This window comes from Vicugna pacos, chromosome 5 (assembly GCF_048564905.1).
Source record: "Vicugna pacos chromosome 5, VicPac4, whole genome shotgun sequence".
NCBI classification, from domain to species: domain Eukaryota; kingdom Metazoa; phylum Chordata; class Mammalia; order Artiodactyla; family Camelidae; genus Vicugna; species Vicugna pacos.
This window is the reverse complement of record NC_132991.1, coordinates 86,957,221-86,973,360: the sequence shown is the minus strand read 5'-3', so window position 1 is coordinate 86,973,360 and position 16,140 is coordinate 86,957,221. Positions and strand designations below refer to the sequence as shown.

General features: G+C 44.9%; 1 long non-coding RNA gene across 2 annotated transcripts; it reads left to right on the top strand.

Annotated features, from left to right (window-relative positions):
* Positions 1–7,848: 7,848 nt before the first annotated feature.
* Positions 7,849–8,265, top strand: LOC140696493 (uncharacterized). 2 transcript variants are annotated; one of them, XR_012072920.1, is made up of 2 exons: positions 7,849–7,951; positions 8,039–8,265. It is a non-coding gene; the product is annotated as an uncharacterized lncRNA (long non-coding RNA). The 2 variants fall into 2 exon arrangements; XR_012072921.1 differs by having other exon boundaries at positions 8,036–8,265.
* Positions 8,266–16,140: the final 7,875 nt, after the last annotated feature.

Below are 16,140 nucleotides of genomic sequence, written 5' to 3'. Positions count from 1 at the left end.
CATAGACACAACTCCTGCATTGTCCTGGTGACGGTCATTCATCCCAGTGTGCAGGGGGCTTGGTATGACTTTCTCACAGGGCTGCCATAGAGACCTTCCTAAAAGTTGTAGAATACTTTCAGTCAATTCATGGCATCCTGTACTGACTTGACCATTGACTGGCTAGATCAGTAATTGTCATTCATATGGATTTGTACATAGAAGTGTCATAGTTGACGCTGAGTTTCTTCCCACTGACACCTGCCTTGAACAATCAGAAACTGAAAAGTTAATAGCATTCCCAAATCAGTTCAGTCCAGTGCATTGAAGCCACTCTGAACTTCAGTTCTCACACTGTCCCTGGACCAGCCAAGGCAGCATCACCTGGGAACTTGTTAGAAACACAGATTCTTGCCCTGTCCTACACTATCTACAGAATCAGAAGTGCTGGTGGTGAGGCTAACACAACAATTTGTGTTTGGATAACTTTTCCTGGTGATGCTGATAAATGATGGAGTTTGGAAACCACTGCATTAGTGTGGTAAGTTACATTGGTCTGGCCCGGCCGCAGTGAAATTGGACATCCACCCCCTGCAATCAGACCTTTTGTGTATTCTGGACAATCTTCCCTAATTGTCAGGGACAGTAAAGTGTTTGCTCCATGATATGAGTAAGACCTAGAAACAATGTGGGGAGAAACTGGGATTCTTAGCATTTTGGGGTTTCAGATGCTCCAGTTCACTGAGAGAGACCAACGGATGTCGACTGAGGGCAGACGAGGGCCCCTGGGAAGGAAGGTAAGGGCAGGAGAGGGAGAGAAGCAAGGGGAGAAGATGATGGGAGGGAGGCAGGAGTCATCCTGGGGATCCAGCTTCAGCTTTGACGAGGGACAGTGGGGCAGGGGGGCTTCTGGCTACGGCAGGGCTTGCTGGTTCCCACTTGACCCAGCTCCTCCTGGAGAGAGCCGTGGCACCAGTGAACCATGTCACTAGTCCTTCAGGCCTTCCCTGAGTGTAGTAGGCAGAAAAGAAGTGCAGTTCCCTCCTGGAAAGAGAGACAGTAAGTGATTGCTGTTCAGAGCCTGGCAGTAGAGGTCAGCTGTGCAGCCCAGTTAACAGTGGCCCCACCCCAACAGGCCCCCAAGCCGGGAGCTGCATCAGGGCAGAAGCACCCTGATGACTTATCCCTTTTTATTTTCTTCCCATGCCGACCCGAATCCCATGGGAGAACTCTCAAGACATCGGATTTTACCTGGAACCAGAGAACTGGCAGGGCCAAGGTCTACTCATTGAATCATTTGATAAGTACCTGTTGAGGACCTATGAGTTCCAGGCACACTCCAAGTACAAGGGATCTAATTCTGCAAAGAGAAATATTTCAAGGGACTCATTCACAGAAAGAATCAGACTTCAGGTGGGTTTGAAAGCATTGCCTGCATGGAGAGGCGGCACATCTCTGGGTGAGACCACATTTACCTTCCCAGATGGGCTCCTTCTGAGACAAGCAGGTCACTCCAGCAGGACTGATCAACATAGCTGTGCCCCTTGCTGTAATTCCTTAGAGCAGACTACCTGGCTGGAAGCCTGTCTACCACCTGCGGGCTGTGTGCCCTTGACAAGGTCCGTAACCCCTGTGGCTTCAGTTTCCTCATTGGAAGCATAGGAGTGATCACAGTATCCAAAGCTTGGTTATTTTCCCTGGCTCTGGCTCAGTCAGAAACACTCCGTAAGTATCAAGGATGGTCATGATAAAAATAAGCATTTATTATCCTACGATTGTCATCTTTGAAATTAGGGAAAGAGTGTCCACGTTTTTCCTATTTAAACTGAAAATCCAGATCAACAGTTACTCTGATTATCACATACGTTCAATTTGGAGTCCTTTGTATGATGCTTAACAACAGGTGTACCTTACTGCTTATGTACGTCTTAGTACATTAGTATAAATATTAAAACTAGCTTATATTCCTTAAGGCATTACTTTCTCTGTAGATACAAATAGATTGTTTTCTTTTTTAAAAAGCTGGTGAAGATTCAGAAGTGGGGAGAGGGTTCTGTACCTTAACAAGTCTAGAGAGCGTCCAGAAAAGAACAACGAAGATGGGAAAGGACCTGAGAAAGCCCGGAGCAGGAACAAGGAGACCTGTGGTGGGCTTGACGCAGCCTTCCCTGCGTGACACAGGGAGCATCCTCCACTAACACTTAATGCTCAAGAATTTGGAGGATGCATTTGGTAGAAGATACAACTGATTATATGGAGGAATAGTGCAGGGCTAGGAGAGCCGGATGGACAGAGACAGATTTCAGTTCAATATAAAGAACTTTGTGCCAATGTGTCCAGTAATGTCTCAAAAAGTGCGAGAATTTCCCAGCATGGGGAGTGTGCTAGCTGAGGCAGTTTGACCAGTTACCAGGAATTACTGCAGAACACAGGGCTAAATTGGCTGAGGGACAGGACTAGATAAAAGAGGCCTGATTTCCCTTTTGATACAATGATTCCGTGATTTTGCGCTGTCTGTGTGTTTTCACGAGAGAGCAGATGTGGAGACATGAACAACAGGGGATTGCTAGTTGAAAGACAGAAGTTCCCATCAAGGTCCTCTCATCAGTGACCTTTAGGCAGGTCATTTGTCCTTCTAATCCTCGGTTACTGATCTGTAAGTCATTCCCTTTCCTTCCAGGCAGCTCTAGCATACCGTGACTAGCTTATTCATGCTCTGAGCTTTTATTCTTGTCACTCTTTCCACCTGGTAAGCCCCCGACTTCATCTGCTCTGAAGTCTTACCAGGCTAGAATCGCCTTCTCTACAGGCTCAATTCAGTTTCATACAGTGGCATGTGGTGGGCGTGGGTTTCACAGCACAGACTCTGAATTTTTCCAATCAGGCAATTCCTGCCTCAAACCCCCATTCGGAAGATGGCATCTGGCCACTTTCGGGTAAATTCATGTGAACCCAGTGATTTCTCAGTCATTTCATGTTTAAAACCCCATGACTTTCAGAGCTGTTATTTGTTTTTGCTTCCTCCAGTGGAGTTTATTCTAAACTCCTGAGGGAGCTTACACAGTAAATGGCCGCTTCTTATGGATGGATGGGAGAAAGGCCTGAAATTCTGAGTCCTGATTGTCCTCAGTCCTGGGCTCCTGGTTGTAGCCCCTCCTCCCGTTTGTCAGTATGCTCTCTGCCATCTTGATGCAGCCATTGCCGCAATGTGACTACGTCCTACTTTGGGTCTGCTGACTGAAATAAAATGCACAACCTAAAAGCTGAGAAGTATGTTTTATTCGGTGGACTTTCTGAGGACTCGAGCCCGGGACATGGCCTCTCATGTCACTGTAAGAGGCTGTTCCAAAGTGGCAAGGTAGAAGCCAGGCATAGGAGTTTTTGCAACAAAGACCAAGTAGTCAGAACATCAAAAGATTACTGTTAATAAAAGAAAGCCAGCTATCTCAAGTTAAGGAATTTAGTGCTTTTCTATGTACGGGAAAGTGCAAACGTCTGTGCATTGAAATCATTCCTTTGATATGCACCTAGCTATCTAGGGCCGGTATCCTGTTCTTTCACATCCTGAGTCCCCTCAGGGTGCACTGCTGTGGGTGGCTGCAGAGGCCGGGCTGCCTGCTTGTCAGCATTCTGAGTCCCCTCCACTTACTGTCAGTGGGTAGCAGTATCGGCTGATGACTTGATGGTCATAGCAGTCTTTGTTTACTGATGTGCTGGCAATATTTTTCATTCACGGGTCCCAGGTGGACAGTCCATTGCACAACACCTCTGCATTTCCTCCTTTTGGCCGGAGGGCTCGGAAGGCCTTCTAGCTCTTTGTTAACTTCCATGCCTCACTGGGGGATCTAAACTCACCAGTATGACCAGGAGAAACTAGGGGACTCTCTCCAGTCTGCATCATAAGGCCATTTCTACCCAATTTTTGCCCACTTCTGTGATGCATGAAGGCTCTGTTGTGAGGCTTGTTAGATTCCAGTCACATGTCAGAGCTTGATATATTTTCTTCATTATTCTCGGATCCCGAAACTTCAAAGAAGCTCTCCCTGACCTTCCCACATATCACCACAGTGAGCTCTCCCTGTCCATCCTCTCTCTACCCAGATAAAAGGGGTCATTTGTTAAATATGCTGGTGGTAGGAGTGCTGAGAGTGGAGGTGGGATTGGTTTAAAATCAGTTTGCTGCTGCTCTCTGCCTTCCTGAGAAGAAGTCTTGTGAATTACAGGCAGGCAAGGGAACACGTCGACCAGGGCTTCATCTAGTGCCACCACCAGCCAAAGCCATGTCTTTGGACAAATTATAAAATGGTGTCACCTCTGGGTAGGAGGGTTACAAAGGTATCTCTTCACCCCCCCTGGGCTTCCAAGGCCAGGCTTAACAGGGCACTTCCACAGCTGGCCAACCAAACTGAGCAGGAGCCAGATTCCCCCCGACTCGTCCTCCCTGGCAGGGCTTGTGGGCTGCCCAGACTGCCTGCTGAACCCATCAGCAGCTGCAGTCCTCTTCTGGTGCCCAGGGCATTGTTGATCCTCACAGTCGTGCTCACACAAAAGCCTTGAACCCTCTGAACCGCCTATCTGGTGCCTGCTCTACTGTAATGCATTTGTTCTCAAGCTCCTTTTCACTGCAAAAGAAAGTAGGAGGAAAGAGTCTGTTAGACATGCCAGGAGTCAGACTTTGATGCTATTGGTGACTAGGTTCTCTTTGGGGAGACATCGTGGCCTAGAAATGATGCAGACAGGAGTCAGAGGAGTTTGAAGTCTGACCAGCAGTCCTGCCACTTACTAGCAGAGTAACTTTTAGAACCTTGGTTTCCTCCACTTACAGTGGGGATGGTAACAGTGCCTTCCTCATGGGATTCTTGTAGCCATTAAAGGGTGTAAAATATGCAGTGTACTGTGTACCCCTTTAAATTTGCAGGCACCTAAACTGTTTTCTTCAAACATTATCATGCTGCAGTTATCTGCCTCTATAACTGCATTATCTAGCTCTGAAATACATACATGCACAATGTGTCTAACCATCGGTTCAAGGTAGAATATCACTTTGAAAGATTTTTTTACAATCTGGTTATGGTTATTTAGCTGCTAAGCAACCCATTGTCAGTAGGGGGCAGCAGTGTACATATGTTATAGATGAACGGTAACACGTGTTTCAAAGCCCAGAGCTCGGGTCAAGAGAGTCAAGTGTATGCCAAGAACAGGACTTTCTTCTGGCTTCCCGAAACCTACCGTTGAGGGTCATTCCTTGGATATACCAAAGCAGTACATAAGACAGATTCTCATTTCTTTTATCTTTTCCTAATTTTGATTTATTTGTTAAGGTTTGTAATTTGAAAGTGTTCTATCTGCTTTGAAAAAATATTCAGAAGTGGTGAGCTAGGTATTTTTGTTGTTAGCTATTGCATTTAACTTTCCTTATGTGTTACTGCTGTATTCTTAACCATAATTGACTATATTTGAGAGAGAAAAAAATCAGTTTGTGAGTGGATAATAAAATAATGATAATTATAAGTGACCTAGCTATAAGAAATCAAAAAGTGTGATTGGAATAGCCCTGCGAATGACATGCAAATGTGCCAGCAATAGCAGCAATAATAATTAACAGTTACTGAGTGCCTACTTAGTGCCAGGCACTGGGTTAAGTGCATTGCACAAATTATTATCCAATTTGATCTTCCCAAAACCTCTGTTAAGTAAGGATCACCCCCATTTTACAGATGAGAAACTGAGGCCCTGAGAGGATAAGCTAGCTCGAGCTTCTTTCTCCCTATTTCTGGCCTTTTTAAATAGTTCTTTTATTTAACCAAATTTTTGTTTGCCTGTTAGTCTAAAATTTGTATTAAAAAAAAAAACTAAAATTCTGCTTTGTCCTCCCTTGGTTTAATGGGGAGCTTTTACCACCAATGAGGAGCTGCTTATCATACTGCTTTCCTGAGGTGAGCCCGTGCCGACTCAAGAACCACGGGCCCTGAGGGACTCCCCGTATGATGTCTCGCAGACTCCAAGACCGTGGTAGCTTGGCTGCCTCTCTGCCAAGTTTGTGACTTCACGTGTGCCTACTGAACTGAATACATGGTTACTACAGGTTAATATTTCTAAATGGAAAAAAAATAAACTGCTCTTATTTTGTTTTGTTTTCCGTGGGAAAATATACAAAAACACTTTAAAAAATAAGACCTTTGAGACCTATAGTACTGTTATGATTATTATTGTCATTGCTGTCTTTATCCTTCTTCCCAGGACTTACCTCCCCAGAACTTCCTGGCATCTCAGAGCAGCGATAATTGTGGGTAATTGCAGGAAGACAGCTATCTTGGCTGGTCTACTGCAGGAGGGGGTCCACATCTTTTCTTCCTCACTTCTCTTTCTCTGAACCCATTGGCACCCTTTTTCCTTCTCGAAGCCTCTTTGGTTTCCTCCTGCCTTTCTGATCTATTTCCATCTTCCTCGTGTTTCAATCCCATGTTACCATCTTCAACTTTACCTACGTAACAGCATCCTTTTTCCAAACCAGCTCCTCTTCAGAGACTTTAAAGACTTCCTGGGGGGTGGGTATAGCTCAGTGGTGGAGTGCATGCCTCGCATGCACGAGGTCCTGGGTTTCATCCCCACTACTTCCATTGAAATAAATTAATTAATTAAACCTAATTACCTCCCCCCCAAAAAAAATTATCTAAAAAAAGAAGACTTCCCACTTTTTTTTCCTCATATTTGGTCAGCTGATAAGTCCTTTTGTTTCCAAATTTCTTGTATGGCCGCTTTGGCAGAGCTGAAAGCTTGGCTCACTCAACTCTGTTTCCCCCTGGCAGGTGTCCCAGGAGACTACAGACTTTCTCAGAGCCCAGGTTCCACGTGTCCTGACTTCCGTCAAATCGGTGATGCCCATGCCATCTGAAAGTAGAAGCAATCTCAGGAGGCAGAGAAAAATAAAATACTGTGTTGCGCACCCTATCCAGTTAGGAGGCAAAAAATTGGCTGGAATGTAGGACACTTTGAATTGAAAGCTTTAGCTCATTTACTGAGTGACCAGGAATGTAACTAACTTTGAGCGGGATTGAGTATTAAGAGGGTTTTCAGTTCTTCCAGGCCACAGTGAAAGCATTGGCCCTTATGAGTCAAAGGATACGGGAGCATTAAAGGAAGAATCACAGCTCAGGTCCCTAAGTTTTGAAGCCAACCATGCCCCTTTCTTCAAGTGAGTCTTCTGGAAAATACTTCTTGGCTTGTTATAGGACCCTGGTAGAGACAAAACCCCTCACCAAAGGACAAGTTGGCTTCGTAAACAGAGGTGCTGGGTTTTGTCCGGCTTGATGGGCTGTAAAGTCAGGCATAACCAGCAGCACGCTGTCAGTGAGAAGATAAGCTGCAGGCCCTGAAGGCTCCAGTCCGCTGTATAAAGAAAGCATACACCCCCAGCGTGACTGCCCCTCTGAGCCAGTGTCTTTTCTCACACCCTTGGCCACATAGGGAGCTCCCACTAGTGGACTGAAGAAGAAGAAAAAAAAATCAAACAGTTTACACGTGGCCTCCCAAGTTGGAAGTGGACCGCTGTGAAATTACAGTCCCAGCCAGAAGTGGCCCTTAAGGACAGTGGGGAATGGAAAATCACGCCCGGGGACAGAGCCCATCTCAAAGTCCGCTTGGCATGGAGTCAGAGAATGGTTTGGTGTTTGAGCAATTTTTATAATTTATACAAATGTTCAGGGCATTGGAAGGAAATTTTTGTAATTTGGTGAGAAGGAAGTTTAGAGAAGAAGGGTGGAGGAGTTTCTTAGAATGGGGCCATTGTGACACTATTTATGTCCCACATGAATGCTTTCCAAAGACCCCACCCCCGCCAGAGTAGAGGTTCTAAATGATCAAGGGAAAACACCAAACCCGCACAGGAGCTGTCAGTCAGCCTCCTCCCCACATACCCCACTTTTGCCTCAATGAATTCATGCTTCAGGTGACCGTGGAGGCAGAAATGAAGGTAAGGCACGGCTCAGGGAGGGCTTCTTCTCACCAAAGCTGTCACCTGTCTTTTGCCCCTGCCGAGTGTCTGAATCACTCTCAGCAGCACCCTACCTGGGAGCCCACTGTACTGCACCCTGAGGACCGGGCTGACACCATCAGAAGGCTGATGGCACCGGAGCTGCTCCGTCATGGAGGGAACAGAAAATTGCCTCCAGCAGACAAGACCTTGATGCTGGATAAGAATCTTCCTTCTCTGCTTAGCATGCTCCCTCCTGCCACACAGTGTGCCTCATGCATGGCTGTAGGTTGAATACATGTGTCCCCTCCAAATTCATATGTTCAAATTCCAATGCCAAGGGTGACGGCGTAAGGAGGTGGGAACTGTGGGAGTTGATTAGGTCATGAGAGTGAGCCCTCATGAATGAGATGAATGCCCTTTAAAAAGACGTCAGAGACAGGAATCCCCAGCCCCTTGTCCCATGTGAGGACACAGCAAGAAGTCCGCAACCTGGAAGACGACCTCCACTCGACCTTGCTGCACCCTAGTCTCAGACTTCCGGTCTGCAGCTCTCTCTGAGATAAATTTCTGTTGTTTAGAAGCTGCCCAGTCTGTGATGTTTTGGTACAGCAGCCCCAACAGACCAAGACGTGCATCATGGTGATACCCAAACAACGCTGCTCCTGAACAAGGACTCGCAGCCATGCTCAAGAATTAAGACAGACAGAGGGTTCCCCGTTCTTACCACAGCCTGACCGCCTGGAAGCACCTGGCCTGCAGAGCACGCAGTTCCAGGGCCGGGGGCAAGGTCACACTAGTTTAGATTGTAGGTCCCAATGTGCTTATTTGCACCAAGCCAGCAACCATATTGGGTGCCAGTTTCCCCATAGATTTTTCTGGGATCTTAAGGATGGAAATGAGAGTGGCATCTCTTAACATCCCACCTCATAGTTCGGTCACGAAAGTTGGATTACTGTCTTGTCAGCTGTGGCTCTGCTGGTTTAGAAATCTGAATTTCCAGGACAAAACTATTCCATGAGACACAACCACGTTCCCATAGCTGAGAACTGCCCTTTGGCCACTTCAGGTTCCTGTGTTCCTAGATAAACAGGCTGAAAAAAGGAAGGTGACCACAATGATGGGGGGTGGTTAGACCGGTTATCAGGCGGAAATAGAATTCCTGTTAAATTAGGCAGACAATGGGAGACTATCCCTGAAACCAAGAAGCCCTGCGGGTGGCCCCGCATTGTGCCAAGTCAAGTGGTAAAAGTCAATGGAAGACCCCGAGGACCAACATGACAAGGACCTCCCTAAGATTCATGCCCTTCAGGGGTGAGGGCTGGGTTACCCACCCCCCACCCCCCACCCCCAACGTAAAGAACCCCAGCATGCTGAAGGGCTGGCTGAAGACAAAGGCGACACAGAACAGGCAGTGGAGTAAAAAGATACAAATGCCAGTTACCAAATAAAGCCTCAGGATCAGTTGCAGAAATGAACATCATTGTAGCTAATGTAGCTAACAATTCTTCCCTCTGTGCTGTGTCATATTTTTATCCTTTCTCTCCTTTTTCTCTACTGGCTCACACAGGGCTTCATCTTCTCCACATGCTATGGTAGAACAATCAAGACTGTGATTAAACTAAAAGGGGGAAGACCAGCTCCCAGGGGTGAATGCTGCAGCTGATGGATGACATGTGGGGTCTCTGCTTTGGTGGGAGAAGTTGAATGTGTTCTCATTCGCATGAGGGATGGTTTCATTACAATAATGAGTGCTCCCCCCGCCCCCGGTGTTGTTACGGTTTGGAAGTTTGAGTGAGGGCAGGGAATTCATGGGTATCAAGTAGCCAAAGTTGTGGTCTGTGGCAAGAATCAGATATTGGCTCCAGCAAGGGCACTCGAACCCCCTTGCATTGCATCAGGCCCTACTGCAAGCTGGAGGCTGAGAAACCGAGACTGCATTTCCCAGACATCCTTCTAGCACAGGTTTCCCAACTGACCTTGCCACCAGCCCTCTGGAAAAAAGCACGGGGGAAGAGGTGCTCAGACCCAGGTTTGGGCTACATTCTCAGCTACAACAGAAAATTCAGAGTCAGAAGGATGGGAGTTTGAATCCCTACTCTGCTACCAAATCCTATGAGAACGTGGGCGATTTCCTGACCTTCTCAGAAATCCATGGGTAAAATGATAGCCCCTCCCTTGGAAAATTATCCTGAAAAATAAGAGAGATCGTGAGTGTAAACCACCTAGTAGAGTACCTGGCACACATCGCCGAATGTTGGTTCCTTATCCCTTAACAATTGACAGATCTGTTTGGCAGTTTGGCAACTGGTCATATGTTTTCCCAAGATACAATGAGTAGAAAATGTGCAACATTGCAGGAATGATAAGAAAAGCATTTATGATATTATCTAACTGGGCATAAAGCCGGGGGAAATATCACTCCAACAAGGATCTGGTTTCTTTTTACAAGTAGAACATTATCTGGACAAAAAGCCCCCATTAGAATGTAGGGCCAACATCACATTAATACGCTGGACCTCATCCCTCTTTAACCAGATGTTAGTTAAGCAGTTTGCCAGCGATGGAACTGTGTTTTGTGCAGCCCCCTGACTCCTCTATCACCTTGATTTGTTTCTCTCTTGGAGCAGAAAGTTCTATTTAATACAAAGCAACTGCCTTAAGTTCGTAAAATAGGTTGTTACATGTTCTCCACTTTCATGTTAAAGCAGAACTACTTGAAATGCTTGTTCTCAGAATTAAATTGCAGGGGTGAAAAGGATAAAAATTCAGACGGAGTTTCTTTACAGTGGAAACCACCACTTTTGAAACAATAAAGCGAAGTTAGCTGGCTGTCTTGTGGAGGCTATTGTTCCGTAAGTGTTTGGTATCTGATAATCCAGAGCTGCACAGAAAAGCTATTCACTAGCAAGTAACAAAATATACAATGCGTGATGCATGTTCTATTATAAACTACTCAGTACTTTCCGTGCCCAAGGTGAAGGGAGGAAGCTCACCTTTGAGAACTCACTTAGAGGAGAGAAGGAATCTATTTTCTCTTTTATTTTCTCTGAAAGTTGTGTGCCATTCTTTTTTTTTTTTTGAACATTTTTTATTGAGTTATAATCATTTTACAATGTTGTGTCAAATTCCAATGTAGAGCACAATTTTTCAGTTATACATGAACATACCTATTTTCATTGTCACATTTTTTTTCGCTGTGAGCTACGACAAGATCTTGTATACATTTCCCTGTGCTATACAGTATATTCTTATTTATCTATTCTACATTTTGAAATCCCAGTCTGTCCCTTCCCACCCAGTTGTGTGCCATTCTTAAATATTTCCAGACTATATTTATCTGATTCTTTTAATATAACCAGAAATATTAAAAACAATGACCTGATATTTAGGTATATACTTAAGATATTGCTTGATACATGTATTAATTACACCCATTTGTTAATGGGTGATAGGAAGGCGGTAAAGAAAGAAGGCAGATGGTTAAAGAGAAAGAAAACAGAGGCATTAAAAGTAGACAAGCAAGAAGAGAAAAATATAGGAGATACACAAAGCCAGAGGGAGAGAGAAACTCCAAAATATAATCAGAACACAGTGCTAAGTAATCTGAATTCCAATTCAAGATTTTGGGAGTAAGTGATGATAAGTGTAGGAGTGAAGGTGTTTATTCCTCTTTCCTCCCTGTTTGCCGAGAGTGTGTGCTCACCACCATGTATCCCTGTGCTTAACCCAAGGACAACAAGCCCTGTTCGATAATTGGACGAGGATGAGGAGGCATCCGAGAACCACAGAAGTTCACTTGCAAAGATGTTGAAAGGTGTCCCCCTCCACAGCCATTGTTCAGTCTACCTTGGTTCCTTCCAGGAACAAAGAATACACCTCTCAGGACAGTTAGGGATAGTGTCCTTCTAGTAGGCTAAATTCTCAGCCTACATCCACCACCAGTTCAGCCCTTGACATTGGACCCAGCAAATTGAATCTGTCTTCTGCAGGTCAGCCCAGCAGAAGCTGGCCATATGTGTCCTTTAAGACCACCTTGACACCCCACTGCTTCCTCACACCGGTGTCCTTTCCCTCTTCATGATGACCTGCCCTCTGAAAAGGTTTTTCTCCTCTTCTTCTTTTCATTCTGGTTCATTCTCTTGGTGTGGTCTGAATAGCACAAAGGAAAGGGGCTGCTACCTTCCCCATTCTAGAGACCACGAATCTACTGCTGTGTCTGCCATTCAGATGACTTTTCTTTGGGCGGCCACGTGGGATTAGGGAGGGCTCACCACTGAGGAGCAGTTTACAGATTACATGCCTCACACTAAAAACAGTTTCCTTCCCCTTCTCTGCACACAAAGTTCTGGGAAGTTGTTGAAACCGGACAAGGATATTTGTCTTTGGCTCAGTCTCAGCTCTCTCCGTGGGCCAGGTCTCCTAGGATGTTCCCAGTGCTTTGTTCCTTTAGCATCTGCCATTTGCAAGGGTCTTTCTGGGACTCACTCCAATAGCCAGTGCGGTGCCAGTCTCTACATTAGCTGCCTTCCTCGACAATCTTCCTCCAAACCTTCTCCCAGCCAGACGACTTCCTCCCGCACAGTACTATGGTGAAGAGGGCTAGTGCTGAGCCAGGCTGCATTAAGACTCAACTGCAGGAATCCAGGCAACCACGTTAACCTCCATTCTCTCTCCTGCAAAATAAGGATAATAATAGTGCCAACTTCCTGGTATCCTCATGAGACGCAGCATCACATATGAACCCCTAGAGCAGCGCCGGGCTCTCAGCCAGGGCTCGGGAAGCATTAGGTACTGCTGCAATGCTTGCTCTGGCTCTGCCTCCTAAGAAAGCCCATGTGATTTATAAAGTCACACCAAAGAGGGTGACCGCTGGCTCTAAAGTGTTGAGTGCAGGTTTCCTCAGTATCAGGCTCCTGCGATGGCGTGCTGAATGACATGGTTACAAATATTTTTTTTTCCCTTAAATTCTCAACCTTGGCTACATACTGTAGAATCACCTTCAAAGCTAATGCCCAGGCTGGCCCCCTCTTCTAGATATTCTGATATAGGTAGCCTGGGTGGGGCTCAGGCATAGCTCCCCAAATGAGTATAATGGGCACCCATGGATGCGAGCCACTGATGCGTTGCAAGTTTATATATAAATAACACTTGCCACGGCACCCCTCCCAGAAACACTAATCTCACAGATGTGAAGGGGGACCAAGTACCTCTACGTTTCTAAGGCTTTGCAGTTGATTGCAATGTGCTTTGGAAAACCACTGGCCAGTGAATCTCCATCACCTCTCCAAAGATGATGAAGAATGGTTGGCTCCCGAACCGCAATCTGAGATGTGGTATCTGTCGGGGATGATGCTGTCCCCAGTCCACACTCTTCTAATCTGGACCCAGATGCTTGCACTGAATCCCCGGCGGGGGGAGGTGGGCGGGCAGGCAGCCCTGGGTAGAAGTGCTACCAGGAAGGCAGGGAGCTCTCCAGCCCCCGGCTCTTTCCTTCCCAATCAGGAAACTCACCACGCAGAGCAGCTTCTGTCACTGCTAATGAGAAAACAGGGAGAAATGTTTGGAGCCATGAGACCTCTCTCTGTGTTCAGTTCGAACATTTTAGATTGAGTGACATAGCCTTAGGAAAGCTGTGTCTATTTCTGTCAACATAGGCATGTGAGAACAGATTTTCAACAATAACTGATGAAGATTAAATCCAGGAAGAAGTAGAATATCATCACTTCATTTCACAGCACACCAAATATAGATGTGCAAACTGACAAGCTTGTATAAAGCAAAGTAACTCAGAAAAAGTAGGAGAAACTGGTGTGTTGTTATTTATTTGTGTCCATCTAAGTTCTTTAATACATTTTTTTAAAAAAGAAGTATGATATTTGGGAATCAACATAACTTTAGTTACTATGCTTCTTAAGATAATTTCCCATTATTCTGAAATTACTCTTCCCATATTTACAGTGTGAAATAGCCTTTCTTTAATGAAATGATGGTATATTTAATTAAATGATGGTTGAAAGCAAAGACAAAGGCAAAGTTTCTGGGAGGGATTCCTTGGCATGTGTATATACATTTAAAACAACATGAGTGATCTGAGTCTCACCCTCATTAAGAAACGTGCAATGCATCAATGGTTCCCACTCATGGGTGCCCATTCTACTCATTTGGGGAGCTATGCCAGGGCCCCACCCCAGGCTACTTATATCAGAATATCTGGTAGAGGGGTCAGTGTGGGCATTAGTAGTTTTTGAAAGCTTTGAAAATGATTCTCCTGTGTACATTTAGCCTTACTTGTTCATTGTTTTTAATGACCCCACTTTGAACAAATAAAGGGTTGGTAACTCTGTTAGTCAACCTTCCTTCACACTGAATCCTCCACACCTTTTTGAAAACCGATCCATGAAATCCCAGATCTGGAAATAAGCAGCTTCTGCAAATTGCTTTTCAAAGTACAGATCACCCTCAACTCATGATGGGATCATGTCCCAGTAAAGCCACTGTAAGCTGAAAATATCAGAAGCTGAAAATGCTTTGAATATACCTAACTTACTGAAGATCACAGCCTGCCCTCGCCCACCTTAAACGTGCTCAGAACACTTACATTAGCCTACAGTTGGCCACAATTATCTAACACAGAGCCTCTTTCATAATAAAGTGTTGAATATTTCACATAGTTGATGGAATGCTCTACTGAGAGTGAAAAGCAGATTGGTTGTCTGGAGCCAGAAAGGTCATAAGTGTGTTGGTTGTCACCCTCATGATCACGTGGCTGATGGGAAGCTGTGGCTCGAGGCCACTGCCCAGCATCACAAGAGAGTTTTGCACCACATATCACCACCCCAGGAAGAGATCAACATTCAAAATTCGAAATATAGTTTCTACTGAATGTGTATTGCTTTTGCACCATTGTGAAATCGAAAAAAAAAATCTCAAACTGTCGTTAAGTCATGAACCCTCGGTATTTAAACAATATTCAAACACACAAAGTATTTAAACAAAAATGTATGTGTACAAAATTAGTATCTCTGAAATAGTGGCATTGTAACAAATGTCCCAGTTGTTTCTTCCATTTAAAAACCTGAAAATGAAACTAGAGACATTGCATTTTTAAAAATGAAGTTTCTTTACTCAAATGGATCCATAACTACTGACAAGATAATGAGAGAAGGAACAAAATGAATAGGTATTTGGGAGAATCAGAGATTAGTTGATTTGGAATAATGAACAAGCAGGGAAGAAGATATTGGATGGATGGATGGATGGAAGGATGGAGTCTGGATAAATGATGAAGAAAAGGAAGGGGGATAGAAATAGGAAGACTAAAAAGAATTGGGAAGAGAGAGAGAATAAAAAGAACTGGAAGAGGAGGAGGAAAAGGAAATAAAGTATAAGGAATGTGTAGAAGCATCAAGGGAAAAATGTGCTGAGAGTTATTCTCCAAGTGGATTAAATGAAGACCATGGACTGTTTACTCCTCTAAAAACAAGCGAGTTGATTTTGATGATCTCCAATATTCAGCTGTGCCATTCTGTGTGTGTATGGGGTACACAAAGAAGGAGAAAAAGGAAAAAGGAGAGGAAAGGAGGTTGAGTAATTCCAAGGTATTAGGCCATGAATTCACTTACTGTGGTCACTGTAACGAGTTACCGCAACCTTCCTGGCTTAAAGCACAATTTTACTCTCCTACAGTTCTAGAGATTGGAAGTCCTAAAACCTAGGCAGCCCTCCTGTGCGATTGTCATGCAGGCTTTGATTCAGAGGCCCAGGCTCCTTCCATCTTTGGACTGTGTCTTCTTCTACTTGTGCCTCCCAAGACTGCCTTAAGGATACAATTGTCATATTTAGCCAGTGAAAATACAGGACACTTCATCAACTCTGAATATCAGATAGACAGCACATAATATTTTTAGTATAAGTATGCTCCAAGTATCACGTGGGGCATAATAATGCTAAAAAAATTATGTTGCTTATCTGAAATTTAAAATTAACTGGGCATCCTCTATTTTATCTGGCAAACTTCCTTGGGGATCACACCCATTCCAACCAGCCAGATGGGGAAAGAGCATAGATAATCATGCTCTAAGGGGCATTTATGGCCCAGACAAGGATGCACATTTGCTCATCAGTTATCCCATACCAGCTCTACACTCAGGATAATTTCTCCCCCATCACTGAGCAGCCACTCTAGT